This window comes from Lynx rufus, unplaced genomic scaffold, assembly GCF_022079265.1.
Source record: "Lynx rufus isolate CCGP_SWC_20201006 ecotype Redwood Valley unplaced genomic scaffold, mLynRuf1.p SCAF_3, whole genome shotgun sequence".
In the NCBI taxonomy this organism is placed as follows: Eukaryota; Metazoa; Chordata; class Mammalia; order Carnivora; family Felidae; genus Lynx; species Lynx rufus.
Genome location: NW_025814845.1, coordinates 92,678,210 through 92,691,013, shown reverse-complemented (window position 1 = coordinate 92,691,013; position 12,804 = coordinate 92,678,210). Strand labels below are relative to the sequence as shown.

The 12,804-nt window shown below is 34.5% G+C and overlaps 1 protein-coding gene across 11 annotated transcripts in view; it reads left to right on the top strand.

The window, feature by feature from the left end:
* The window catches only part of CAMK2D (calcium/calmodulin dependent protein kinase II delta), a 320,398-nt gene that overhangs the window by 104,032 nt on the left and 203,562 nt on the right, over positions 1 to 12,804 (top strand). The window lies entirely within an intron of this gene.

Sequence of the window (12,804 nt, the reverse complement as noted above, 5' to 3'; positions counted from 1 at the left end):
TGAGATCATGACTTCAGTCAAAGTCAGATACCCAACCTAATGAACCACCCAGACTCTCTGTAGACTATTTGCAACTTTTAAGAAATAAATTCCTAATTATTGGTCTTGATTACATTTGATTCTTTACAATTTTTTAAAGTTTTTCAAAAGGTAGCAATTCTATGTGTACTGGCACTTTAAAAATAATACAAAGTATCATTAGGTTAATAGTCCTTTTATGTGTTTTCAAGGATTTTCTGCCATTGCTGAAGTTTGGAGACAGAATTTATGTCATTATTTTAGTCAGCTAAATTACTTTTTACCCTATCCTGTGAGGAGTTTTTCTTATAATCATTGATTCTTTTCCAGAAACTAGTAAAGTTATTTTAGAATATTATCCCTCATGAATTACAAAATAGCATGATAATGTTCAAAATTTAAAAAAATGCTGAATATAAGAAAAATAGAAGAAACAAAGGAAAGAAAAAGAGCAACAAGAAAAACGAACAAGAACATGATTCTGTGACAATAGTTTTGATTATTTTGGATAAATAGCACTGCCCATCTCTGGTGAGATTTCTTGTCAACCAAACTGTGATATAAAGGTAGTGAGAGAGGGAGTGATAATGTGGTAGAATTGCAAAATCATTCACTGAGAAGGTTTATAGTTCTTCTATTTTTATGAATAGGACCATTCAATTTCTGTTCCTCTTGTAGTTTTTAGTATCCTGCATACTTCTTAGATTCTTAAGTGAATGAATGGATACTGCCAAGTAAATCTGAAGCCTTAACAAACTAGCAGCTGTCTAAAGTGAACCTTTTGGTTGGAGAGAGAACAAAACAATGCTGAAATGTAAATCTACCTCTTTTTAAGTATTTTACCCTGATGACAGTCTTTGGCATTTCTTTGTTGGCTATATTATTTTGCTAGGGCTGCCATAACAAACTACAACAGATTAGATGGCTTTAACAGAGACATTTATTTTCTCACAATTCTGGAAGTAAGAAATCTGAGATCAAGGTGTTGGCAAGGTTTGTTTCTTCTGAGACTTCCCTCCTAGGATTGTAGGTAGATGTCTTCTCCCTGTGTCTTTACATGGTCTTGTCTCTGTTGTAATTTTCTCTTCTTATAAGCACCATCATTTTGGGTTAGGGTCTACCTTCATGACCTCATTTTAACTTAAATGCCCTTTCAAGACCTCATCTTCAAATACAGTCACTTTTGGAGGTACTAGGATTGAGACACAATTTGGAAAGACACAGTTCAGCCCATAATATTGGCTAGTGAGAAATTACACAATATGACCCACTATGGTTTAAAGAGCACTGTTCATGCTCAGGTTTATTTATTTATTTATTTATTTATTTATTTATTTTTATTATTATTATTATTTTTTTAACGTTTATTTACTTTTGAGACAGAGAGAGACAGAGCATGAACGGGGGAGGGTCAGAGAGAGGGAGACACAGACTCCGAAACAGGCTCCAGGCTCTGAGTAGTCAGCACAGAGCCCGACGCGGGGCTTGAACTCATTGACCGCGAGATCATGACCTGAGCTGAAGTCGGCTGCTTAACCGACTGAGCCACCCAGGCGCCCCTCATGCTCAGGTTTAAGATAAAATGAAATTTTATGCACTTGTTATTCTTATGAACAAGAGTTGTTATTTTGTTTTTAATCAGGGTCTTTCTGTGAAACTCAGTTTTTGTAGATAATGAAACTAGTTGTCCTCATTTCCTCTAGGAGACCAAAGTCAAACATTCTAAAGACACTCAAACTAAAACAAGAACAATTTTCATTTTGAAAACCCATGTAGAATAACCTTACTAACGAAAGGGAAGTTGTTCATGGGGGAAAGTTCTAAAGTTTTCTGAGCTAGACAGCACCTTTTACATACCCTGCCACTACATATAATTTTTTTCAGTGGTCCATAGCAGCCAATATCATGGCTCCTTGGTTGCCTCACTTGAGATTTTCTTCCATCTCTCAAGAGTTCAGGAGTATGAAAGCAACTATGAAATTACAGGTCCTTGAATTCTGGGATCTGTTTATAATCACAAGAAAGATTTTTAGTGACCCCGTACTGCAGGGTATGAATCATCGATAGATTATACTTCTAAGACTCACTCTCAGAAATGATAACAGTGGCAAATTCATTCATATTATTCATTCATTCAACAAGTTAATTCTCTGGTAATACAGCAGTAATACAACAGACCATTATACCTGCCCTCATATAGGTTGCATTTTTGGGGTGGACAGACAATAAACAAAGTATAGGATATTATATATTGTGATAGGTACTGAGAAGAAAAATAAAGCAGGGAATGGAAATTGGGAATGTTGGGGGATTTTGATTTTAGATAGTTGGTCAGGGTGACTTTGCTGAGAATGAAACTGGAAGACCTGAAGAACAGGAGGAAGCAAGTCATTTGACTCTCTGGTGAAAAAAGTATCAACAGACAGAGGGAACAGACAGCCGATGTAAAAACTCAGAGGCCAGAGCTCATCCAGTGGATTCCACCAAAACTTTTTTTCTATTTCGAGAAATGTGTTTGAGCTGTTTTTCATTCTGTGTTATCTTAATTGATTATCTTAATTGATCTTCATGTTATGCAATCTGACGATGTTGTATATTGTCATGTAAAGAGAGATGATTAAACACCAACAGTAATTGTCAAAAAAATAGTAGCAGCAAACTAAAGATGGATGCCATAATGGACATCTGAGATTATACTGAAGAGTAGAGGCAAACCGTGCAGTAAGCAGAGTCCTGCTGTTCCTGTTGAGATTATTGCACTTGGTTAACAGTGTCACATAGATCACTCGTGCTTACTCACTACTGCTTCAGTTCACTCCAGAAAAACAGCATTTGGTCTTGATTCTCCTGAATAGATGTGATATCTAGTATGGGACTCTTATCCTCTTTTTCCTTTCCTCTATTCTGTTTTTTGCTTGGTTACCTTAAAATCTCTCAGGTTTTAGAACTTGAAGGAAGAAAATACAACTTTTGACAATTTTTTCTCCTGTGAAAATTTGCTGGTTACTTTTTTTATTTTTTTATGGGCCTTTCTCTTGGCACAGAATTGATAATCTGAGAACTTGCAAGGAAAAGGTTTCTCTTGAAGAAACACATTATAAACCAACTAAAATTGGTAATTCATAAGCCACTTTTTTTTCTTTAGTTTTTTTTTAATGCTTTTATGATTTTCAAAGTAAAACACACAGTGGAAATTTTGGAAAATACAGTGATTTCTTTTTTTTTTTTTTTTTTTTTTTTTTTTAATTTTTTTTTTTTTTCAACGTTTATTTATTTTTGGGACAGAGAGAGACAGAGCATGAATGGGGGAGGGGCAGAGAGAGAGGGAGACACAGAACTGGAAACAGGCTCCAGGCTCTGAGCCATCAGCCCAGAGCCCGACGCGGGGCTCGAACTCACGGACCGCGAGATCGTGACCTGGCTGAAGTCGGACGCTTAACCGACTGCGCCACCCAGGCGCCCCAATACAGTGATTTCTAAAGAAGAAACCAAAGGAAACAACTTCTAAGATTTGTGGTATTTATTTCTGCCTTTTGTGGATAGATCTTATGTGTAATGATAACTTTCGGTATTCTCTTCTACATGCTTTCATACCCATTTAGATAAACCATGAAAATATAATTTTTTAAATTGTCTTACTCAACAAAATTTATTTAGTGTATAGCCGTTGCCAGCAGGTTTCTAGGCTCAACACACTGGTGGAGATGAAGTGGGAATCAAGAGAAACAATATCCCTGCTTTTCCCAAAGGTCACACCGTAGTGTAAGGAGATAGACCATAAATGGCCATCATTATGTCATGGAGATTAGTTCTATGCAGAGAATTAAAATAGGGTAATTTGACACCAGAGGATTGGGTGGTTGCTATCAAAGAGAAACAGAATCAGACACTCATTAAAGTCAATAGACAGATTTTATTCTATATTATTGCATTAGGGTAAAGAGTTTAGCTCAATTTCAAATACAGCAGAGACAAGTAGGGATTTATAGCCAGGGAGCAGAATGAGGGGTCAATGAAGTGAAGATTACTAAAAGGAGATATCAAACGTGGGGGGATTCTTAATGAACTTACTAAACTACTAACAAGAGTCTTATTAAAGGAAGGCCATAGACTTTGACATCAATGGTGAGGGATGAAGAACTTGATCAGATGCCAGGGGCAATCACATATCAAAGATGGAGGGGATAACTTGGTAAGATTCTTTGCTAAGACTATCTTAGCCAGGTTGAGTATAGGGCTGAGACAAGGCCTAGTCAAAAAGTGGGCTCAAAGGAGCCTACATTTTGGTCAAGGGGACAGTCTTTGTCACTACTTTAGAGTGGCTTGCCAGGCAAGATATGTCTGCAGGGGTCACATTTAAATTGATATCTATAAGACAAGAATCCATGATGAAGAACCTTAGGGAGAAAAGGTTACAGGCAGAGTGAACTTCCCTGTTAGGGGAAGAGTCAGAGGATCGGCGTGGAGCCTACCATGAGTGAAGGAGAGAGCAACCTGCCGTAGGTCAGAAGGATAGGTAGGTGCCTGACCACGTAGGGCCTTGTAAACAAAGTTAGAGTTGTTTAGGTTTTATTCTAAGTGCAATGAGAAGCCAGTAGAAGGGTCTTAAGCAAAAGTGCGTTATCATCTGATTTGTTCTGTCTGCTACGTGTAAAATGGACTGTAGTCACCTCAGCACAATCAGAGATGCTATAGTGCTTCATTAGTTCATTAGAACTAATTAAGGTGTTTATCACCCTTGGCACCATCTTTTTGGTAAGAATTTAAATAGCTACAGGTGGACCTCTCTTCTGTGTGCTCCACATAGTCCACAAGGAAGCACCATGTGTCTTTTGGCTCAACAAATTTGGGAGTGCAGGCAGTTTCCTGAGCAGCTCCATCTTTTCCCTGCATTTAGAGCAGCTGGCTTGACAATTCTGGTTGAACCCCCAACGAGAAAGATTATAGCTAACTTTATCTTCAGGTGTTAAAGAAATGTGGAGATAATATCTCACCTCAATCTTCTGTTAATTAGCTTATTTTTTATTGTTATGTTCATCCTTTATTTTAATAAAATGGGCTCATTTTTTCTTGAGGTATAAACAGATCTGGGGTAAATCAAATAGTTTGAGCTATGTATGTTAGCATATCTACTAAAGTGAGGGAAAAATACCTTTAAGGTAGTGAAATAAAATACTTGAGGCAATAGCCAAATTGTTCTCAAAATTATTTTATATTTCTGTTGTTTTCACACTTGATCTTTGGTAAACATTATTATTGAGGAATTTATTGAAACCTTTGGTGAAGTCCAAATAATTTAAACAGGGAGTTTTGGGAGATCAGGCAAAATGCTCATTTAATGCGACTATATGAATCTGAAAAGAAGTGGGCCAAGAAAGGAAAAGAGAAAATATCAAGAACTCTGATCTAACCTATCTGAGGTCCCAAGTGAGAAGATACACACTTACCCTTTATTTGTAAGGAGATCGATATGTGAGATAGCTTTTCGGTTTGTGGGATGATAAATTTTGTTGCTGGGCTATCCCATTCTCTGAAGACCTGAAGTTACACTTTGTGTAGACTTTAGAAAGAGCAAGACAGTTTTTTGAAAGTGTAAAGGAACATTTGTATTTGTAGAGGATCAATACCTCCTTTGTAAGGTAAGCCTTTACTGATATGGCTCAATGAATCCCAGGAGCTAGAGAGCCAAAGGAAGGGCTATGTGGCCTTAAAAAAAAAATCTAGTCTGTATTATTACCCTCAGACCCCTAGTACAGTGAGTTAACCATTCTGAGATAACATCATAATACCTTAGTGATTACTACCTTCCTACCAGGCCTCTCAGCCACTACCCCAAAACACATAAACAAAATCACTCATTATAAGATGCAATAGAAAATTAAAGACACAATATTAGTGGAAAAGTCTATAGACTCTGTGAACCCCACTTTATTCTGCTCTGACACTTTCTATATAAGCAGGTTTTTCCATACTCATGAGTGATAATTTATGGCATCTAGGATTTATATAACTTTCTTTTCCTAGAATGTAAAACTGGAAGAGCCTTTAGGAATTATCTAAATCCAACCTAGATTCTGCAGATGGAGATTGGAGGGTTCAGTAGGGAGATAATACCCAAGGTCACACACAGATCTCCAAAGGGATTAAAAATGCACAACCTGCTTATTACTTCATTTTGCATGTAGTGTCTTTTCTTTTCCCTGACCTTAGGAGGCATGGTGTCCTACTGTAAAACTAATATTTCAACTTCAATCTGAGATCTCCCTAGTCTTTGCAAATAATCCTTGATTTAAATGTCATACCTCTGATTTTCACAAGACAAAATTAAGTCACTTTTGTTTGGTGGTGGTGGTGGTGGTGTGTGTTGATTGATTGTTTTTTGGACTTTTGCTTTTGGCAAAATTTTACATTTTTGTTCTGCTCTGCATGCAGTACTCTTCCAGGTTCCTAGAATTTTTAAGAAACACTCGAATCACACTGTGCGAGCTTAAATCAATAAATACTTAAATATTCCCAGTAGTTAGTTAGCAAATGATTAAAATGCCTTATAGGTCTATTTGTTATGATATTCCAGTTTGGAATTCTTTGCAAGAGTCGCATGGGAAAGGAGAACACAGTTAGTGCAGAGTAAATGTTAATTAGTGTGCTGAGGAAACAAAGTTAATGATTTTATGAATGATACTCAAAAGTCTTTTCAATGTTGTGAGAAATACAACAACACTGCAAGAGAGTGACACTTAAAGTTTTTCTCTATGACCTCCTCCATTATTGGCAATTATGACTAATATTCATAACAGTTTGTAATTATACAAGAATAAGTAATTTTTATTGCTAAACAACTTGCTCTACTGACTTTTCAGTAGATAAAAGGTAATTTAACACTATTCAGTAGTAACAAGGCAAAGTACTCTTGTTTTATATTCACCTTTTATTTGGTTAAATCTCACCTCTTTATCTTGATTATTTGGTGTAAAGGCTAAATTACTTCTCAGAATATCTTATTGTCTGCAGAATTGATTACCCTCTCTTCACAAATGTGAGAAACAGCACAGAAAGGTTTTTTTTTTTTATCCAGCAAATAATTATTTTCAAAATTACTCATTATCTACTGTAGCTTTTTCTTTTTTTCTTTTGTTCATTTATTATGGTACCAGTGATGGGCCCTTCATAATTCTTGCTTGAAAGTTAAATTTATCATCGTCTTCAGTAAACAAATTATTTGGTAGAAAGATAAAATATGGATATAAAAATTGTTGATACAAAATAACATTTTAAATTCACTTTTAATTAGTGTTTGAATATGAGTCCTTTTTATTGGCTTCTTTGTAAATAAATTATTTTTTACCTGTATCAGTGAAATAGCCACTTTCCTGTGTTATATTAGAATAGTTGAATTTTATATGAAACTATAGAGAATAAATGATTCTTCTGTTACAAATGAAGGACAATTTGTGATTTGGACTTACGGAATAGTACACTTTGATTTATCAACGCATAATGCCTAAATATATCTTCTGTTTTGTTCTTCTAAACCTATTTTATGTCCATTTTGTCTTGTCTTCACTAGGTTCGGGGTAGAATCTCGTACCAGAATATTGAAAGTTTCTAACAGTTTCTTGGGCTCAGAATTGTGCCCTACACTGAAACTATGAAAGAAAAAATAATTCCAAACATTACTAGCACCTTTTTGTTTCTTTGTTTGCTTGTTTTACTGGGGCTTGATAGAATCCACTCTCCATTCCCTTACCTCACCCTGGGTAAGAATAACTCCTGTAACCTGGAATCCCTGAAAAGATCTGAGGAACCTTTTAATCCCTTAAAAATCATTGCTGTTTCCCTTTCTTCTGATAGTTTTGCAATAAAAATAAACTTAGATACAATAAGCTATTGTGTTAAGCTTTGAAGATGGCCTGAATAAAAGAAAAAAATATTAGGTTGGAATTCCAATGAACTTTGTCACTAGAATTAACAGGAGAACTGTTGACTGTGTTATCAGGCAGTAATTTAAATGCTTTCCATGCATCCAGTCTTGTAATCTTCAACACAAACAAGTGCCATTCTCATCTCCATTTTACAGACAAGGAAATAAAGCCCAAACAGGTTACACAGTTAACCAAAGTCAGATAGCTAGTAAGTAGAAGAATTGAGGAGATTTCAGCTGCCACAGACTGGTTATCACTATCCAGGCTCTTCAGCACTTCACTGTGTTGCCTAGAGTTGTGTAATTCTGAATTATTCACATTGTTGTTTAATACAGATCTCCAAATTTTATGAAAATTCGTTAAAATAACAGCAGACTGAGATCCTTTGCTGCAGATATTACATAATTCTATTTATTTCTAGTTCTTATTCTCTGGGGGAAATATCAGCATGAGATTATTGAAATACTTATGGCAAATACAGATACTGTAGAACTAATTATATTTTAATGCCAATCGTTTTTATTGTCTTGGTGAAAAACCTTTTAAGCAGTCATATCTGATCCTGAATTAATTATTTACTTGCTATGCAAGAATATCTTTTACTCTCCTCTCTTATTGATGGGGAAAGTGAGTGAGAAATATTTTCAGAAAACAATGAAGGTTAAGGAAACTAACAACAGTAGCTGATGTGTAACATATGATAATTAAAAAAAAACTATAATTTGTAGAAAAAGAATCAGGATATGACACTTATGAGATGATGGATTCTAAGACCAGATAAACCCTTGGAGTTGTGCATATGTGTGTGTGCGGGAGGGGGAGTGTTTTAAGCAATTATTGCTTATAGCTTATTTTTATCTTTGCCTATAACTTATTTTAATAGAATAGACAAAGGAATACTAATTTAGAGTTTTCAGATAACTTTTGAAAGTGTAATTAAGAGTCCCATTATACATTTATTTCTAGCATTTTGTAAGGTAACCGTGGTTTAGTTTGATAGAAAAGTTGCCACTTTAGGAGAGGTAGCTCTATATTCTTATTCTTTATAAATTTGAAGTAAGAATATATTCTCCTTTAAAATGTTCCACAGGTAGAAGTGTTTGTTCTTTGTATTTGATTCGCATCTGCTTCCCAAAAACTACCCCAGCTCTAATGGTCTTGCTGTAGAGTAATGATTATGTCAGATTGTTGTTTGATATATTCATTTTGTTGATTATTTAGTGTGAAAGGCTAAAAGCCTGTGTTGAAGGGAAGGAAATAGGTACAAACAGTAATATAACTTGAATTCTTCTTAAGGTATTTTTTCACATTTGTACTTCTGTCGTAATTTATACATTTCCTATGAAATGATACAAACTGCTTGGTAATATTCTGTCCACACTATTGAAGGTCAGTAGTTTTTATAGTTTATTCTTCAAAGATTACTTTCAGATTTTTAGTGATGAGTTTATGTGTAAGTAGTTCAACCAAATGCATAGAATAAGAAAAATTTCTGTAACCTGCAATGTTAACCACCAAAGAAGATAGCAGTAATTTTTATGAGTCCATTATTTGAAGTAGAGGAAATCTTGTCTGTCATGTGTTCTGTTCAGAAAATGGATTATTTGACTAACAAAAACTGGAAACTTAAATTTCCACCATAAGGATATTCTGAATTATGATTTCATTAGGTATCAGTGATTTTGCATATATAGATGACTTTATGTTGGATTTGTTAAAAAATGCACATACACATCTGTGCTCTAATTATTAATCTATTTTTTACTGAGAGCAGAGCTCTACTTTCAAATTGAATTGTTGAAGCATAGTGTTATATTTTGCTTAGCTCTGAAAACATTTCTTAAAAGCTTTTGAAAAATATAATAAAATATACTTATTTAATTTCTTTCTACATATTATTTTTTCTGGGGTGCCTGGTAGCTCAGTTAGTTAATGTCCAACTCTTGATCTCGGCTCAGATCTAACAGTCCGCACAGAGGCTGTGTGGGATTCTCTCTCCCCCCTCTCTCTCTGCCTCTTCCCTGCAGTAGTGTGTATGAATGCTCTCGCTTGCTCTCTCAAAATAAATTTAAAAGTAAAAATAAAAAGTAAACTATTATTTTTTTCTTTTAATTTCTTAAAACTCATCATTAGATGAGTGGTTTCTTTTTAAATCCATATTTGATTTCAGAATTAAAGAATTATACCAGTGTGGGTAAATGTAAAATGACAAAAAAGATGAGCAGAATAAAAGTATATGTAATTTGCAAGTTGTCTTCTGTTTCCAGTGATTACTATTAAGCAATGAGTTGAATACTGCTAACTCTGTTGCAGTTAAAATACTGAAAGCCTACAAAGATGAATGAATCATAGTCCTTGACCACAAGTTCACAGTTTTGGAGGGCAGAGAGTTATGTGTGCAACTAAAATACATTGTGGCTACAAACTTTAATGAATCTATTACTAATGTGCCATGAGAGCACTAAGGAATAAACTAAGCATTTTAGCTGGAATACATTGGATAATGAAAAGAATTTTTGCCATAAAGAAGTAGGTATTGTATTCAATAGCAGTATAGAATGACAAAACAAAAGGAAAAGATCAGTTGTAAAAGTCTATGGTTACACTTGAAGAATGATAGAAAATCTGGAATGACTAGAGTATAATCTGTATATTGGCCTTAAAGCTTGATTGGGAATGATAAGATAGAGTCTTGACTTTTCTATGCCAAAGTGTTTGATTTCTAATCTTTAGAAATGAGGCATTATTAAAGATGTATTTAGTTGACTCATATTGGTTTCTTAGAAGAAAAAGTTGGCAGTAATAAACATAATTTTTTGGAGTCAGGAGAAATTTGTGTTGAAAGAGCATTTGAAAGTCTTTTGAATTAGTTTATGCATAAGACAAATGATGAATTCCTGAACCATGGTAATGGAAACAGAGATGGCAAGAAGGGCAAAGATACTAGAGATATTGTGAAGGTAGAATTAGGAGATCTTGGGCAGAAGTTAAATTGTGGTAAATGAGATAGAAAGTGGTTTCTGTGAGGTTTCCAGTTAGGGTGACTGGAGAGATGTTGATATCATTAATAAGGGACAAAGGAAAAGGAAGGTGGAAGAAATTAGAAATTTAGTTGATTTGAGAACATGATAAAATTATTTTTAAAGATTGGAAAATACCTTCGGGGGGGGCATGGACAAAGAAGGAAAAATCAACATTGCAAATAACACCACATAAAACCCTGATCATTCACTTTTTGCTAAAAACTGCAAGCCTCTCCCCATTTGAGCATTCATCTTCAGGATGGCAGTGGTTGGCAGTGGTTATGATCATTCCTCCTAGACCAAGACTTGAATGTAGCTAGACTTTTGATTTTGGGTTCTTTTTTTCATGCAGGAAATAAAGACTGTCAAATTGGCTTCTCAAAGTACCTTTTGAACAAGTAGGATAGTCACTACACCAACCTCAACACTTAACTGTGGCTGAACATTTCTAGAGTGTTCTTTCCCCCACATTCTATCAACTGGAGAAAGGATCACTTCTCACTGGGCTTTCATGACTTAGACAAATGTATATCGTTTATTGGCTCATTAACTTTATAATTAATCATATATCCTATCTGACTTACATGTGGGAGACCACATAGAACTCTAGAGAGTATGAAAAGTATTTTTAAGATTTACATGCAAGGGATAGTGAAAGTGGATAAATGTGTACACAGCAGTGTGAGGATTATGAAGATGGTCAAAGACAGATGATGACTGATATCTAGTTGTAAAGAGTATGAAAATGATTTTTTAAAACCAATAACAACAATAATTTTCTTAGATTATTTTTATTCTGAATGTGCTTTAAAACAAATTTATATATAAAATTTATAAAATTTTATTGTGGATGAATAAAAGGAAGTTATATTTTGGGGACAAAATATTTGGAAGTGTACAAAAAGCAATATAGGCTTCTTTTCATTTTAGCAAAAATGGTTTAAATGTGTTGACTTTAGATAGGCTTATATCAGTTTATACTCTTCTAACTATAAGGAAAGGATTAAGACTATGTTTCATTAGCAGGCTTAATTTTGTTGGAGCTATTGTGAAATTGAAGATCATATTTTTTTCTTCTGCCAATTGCTATCCCCCAAACAATTTCTCATTTAAAAGCTGGTAGTACCAAATGTATATTTAAACTTATTTCTTAAGAACTTTATAAGAGAAGAGCTATGACAAAACATGGTTTTCAAATGTCATTCTCATATCTATAGATTATTCTAGCAACCTTTTCTTTTGATACTCCTTTTATAAATCTGCCCTTTAAAGTTAAATTACATCTCCTGGTCACTTTCTAAGAATATATTCATAATATGGACAAGAGAAATGAGATTAGGCCACTCCCTTTCCCCCACCCCCAAAAAGCGAAAAAATCATTGATTTAAGGTAGGTTTTCAACCTGGGGTGATTTTGTAGCCTTTACTGTTTCTTCTTCCTGGGGACATTTGGCAGTATGTGTTCTGGTCATTATAACTGGAGGTGCCCATCTGGCATCAATTGAGTAGAGGCCTCAGATGCTTCCAACATCCAACATTGCACAATAATGAATTATTTGGTCCAAAATATTAATAGTGCTGAGATTGAGAAACCCTGATATAAGGTAAGAATAGCAATGATATGACAAAGAGTCACACTTACTTGGTTTAACTTTGGACCCAGGCAATTTCCTTATTAAAAAAAAAAAAAAATAGTATGTTCCTTTAAATGAAGGCCAAGTAAGCAATGATACTTATATAGACTATCCTGTGAGCAAAACTTTCTAAAATATTCCCATTTAACAAAAGAGTAGAAAAATAAAGAACTAGTTTAAATGCCAGTCATAAATGATGTCACAGCTT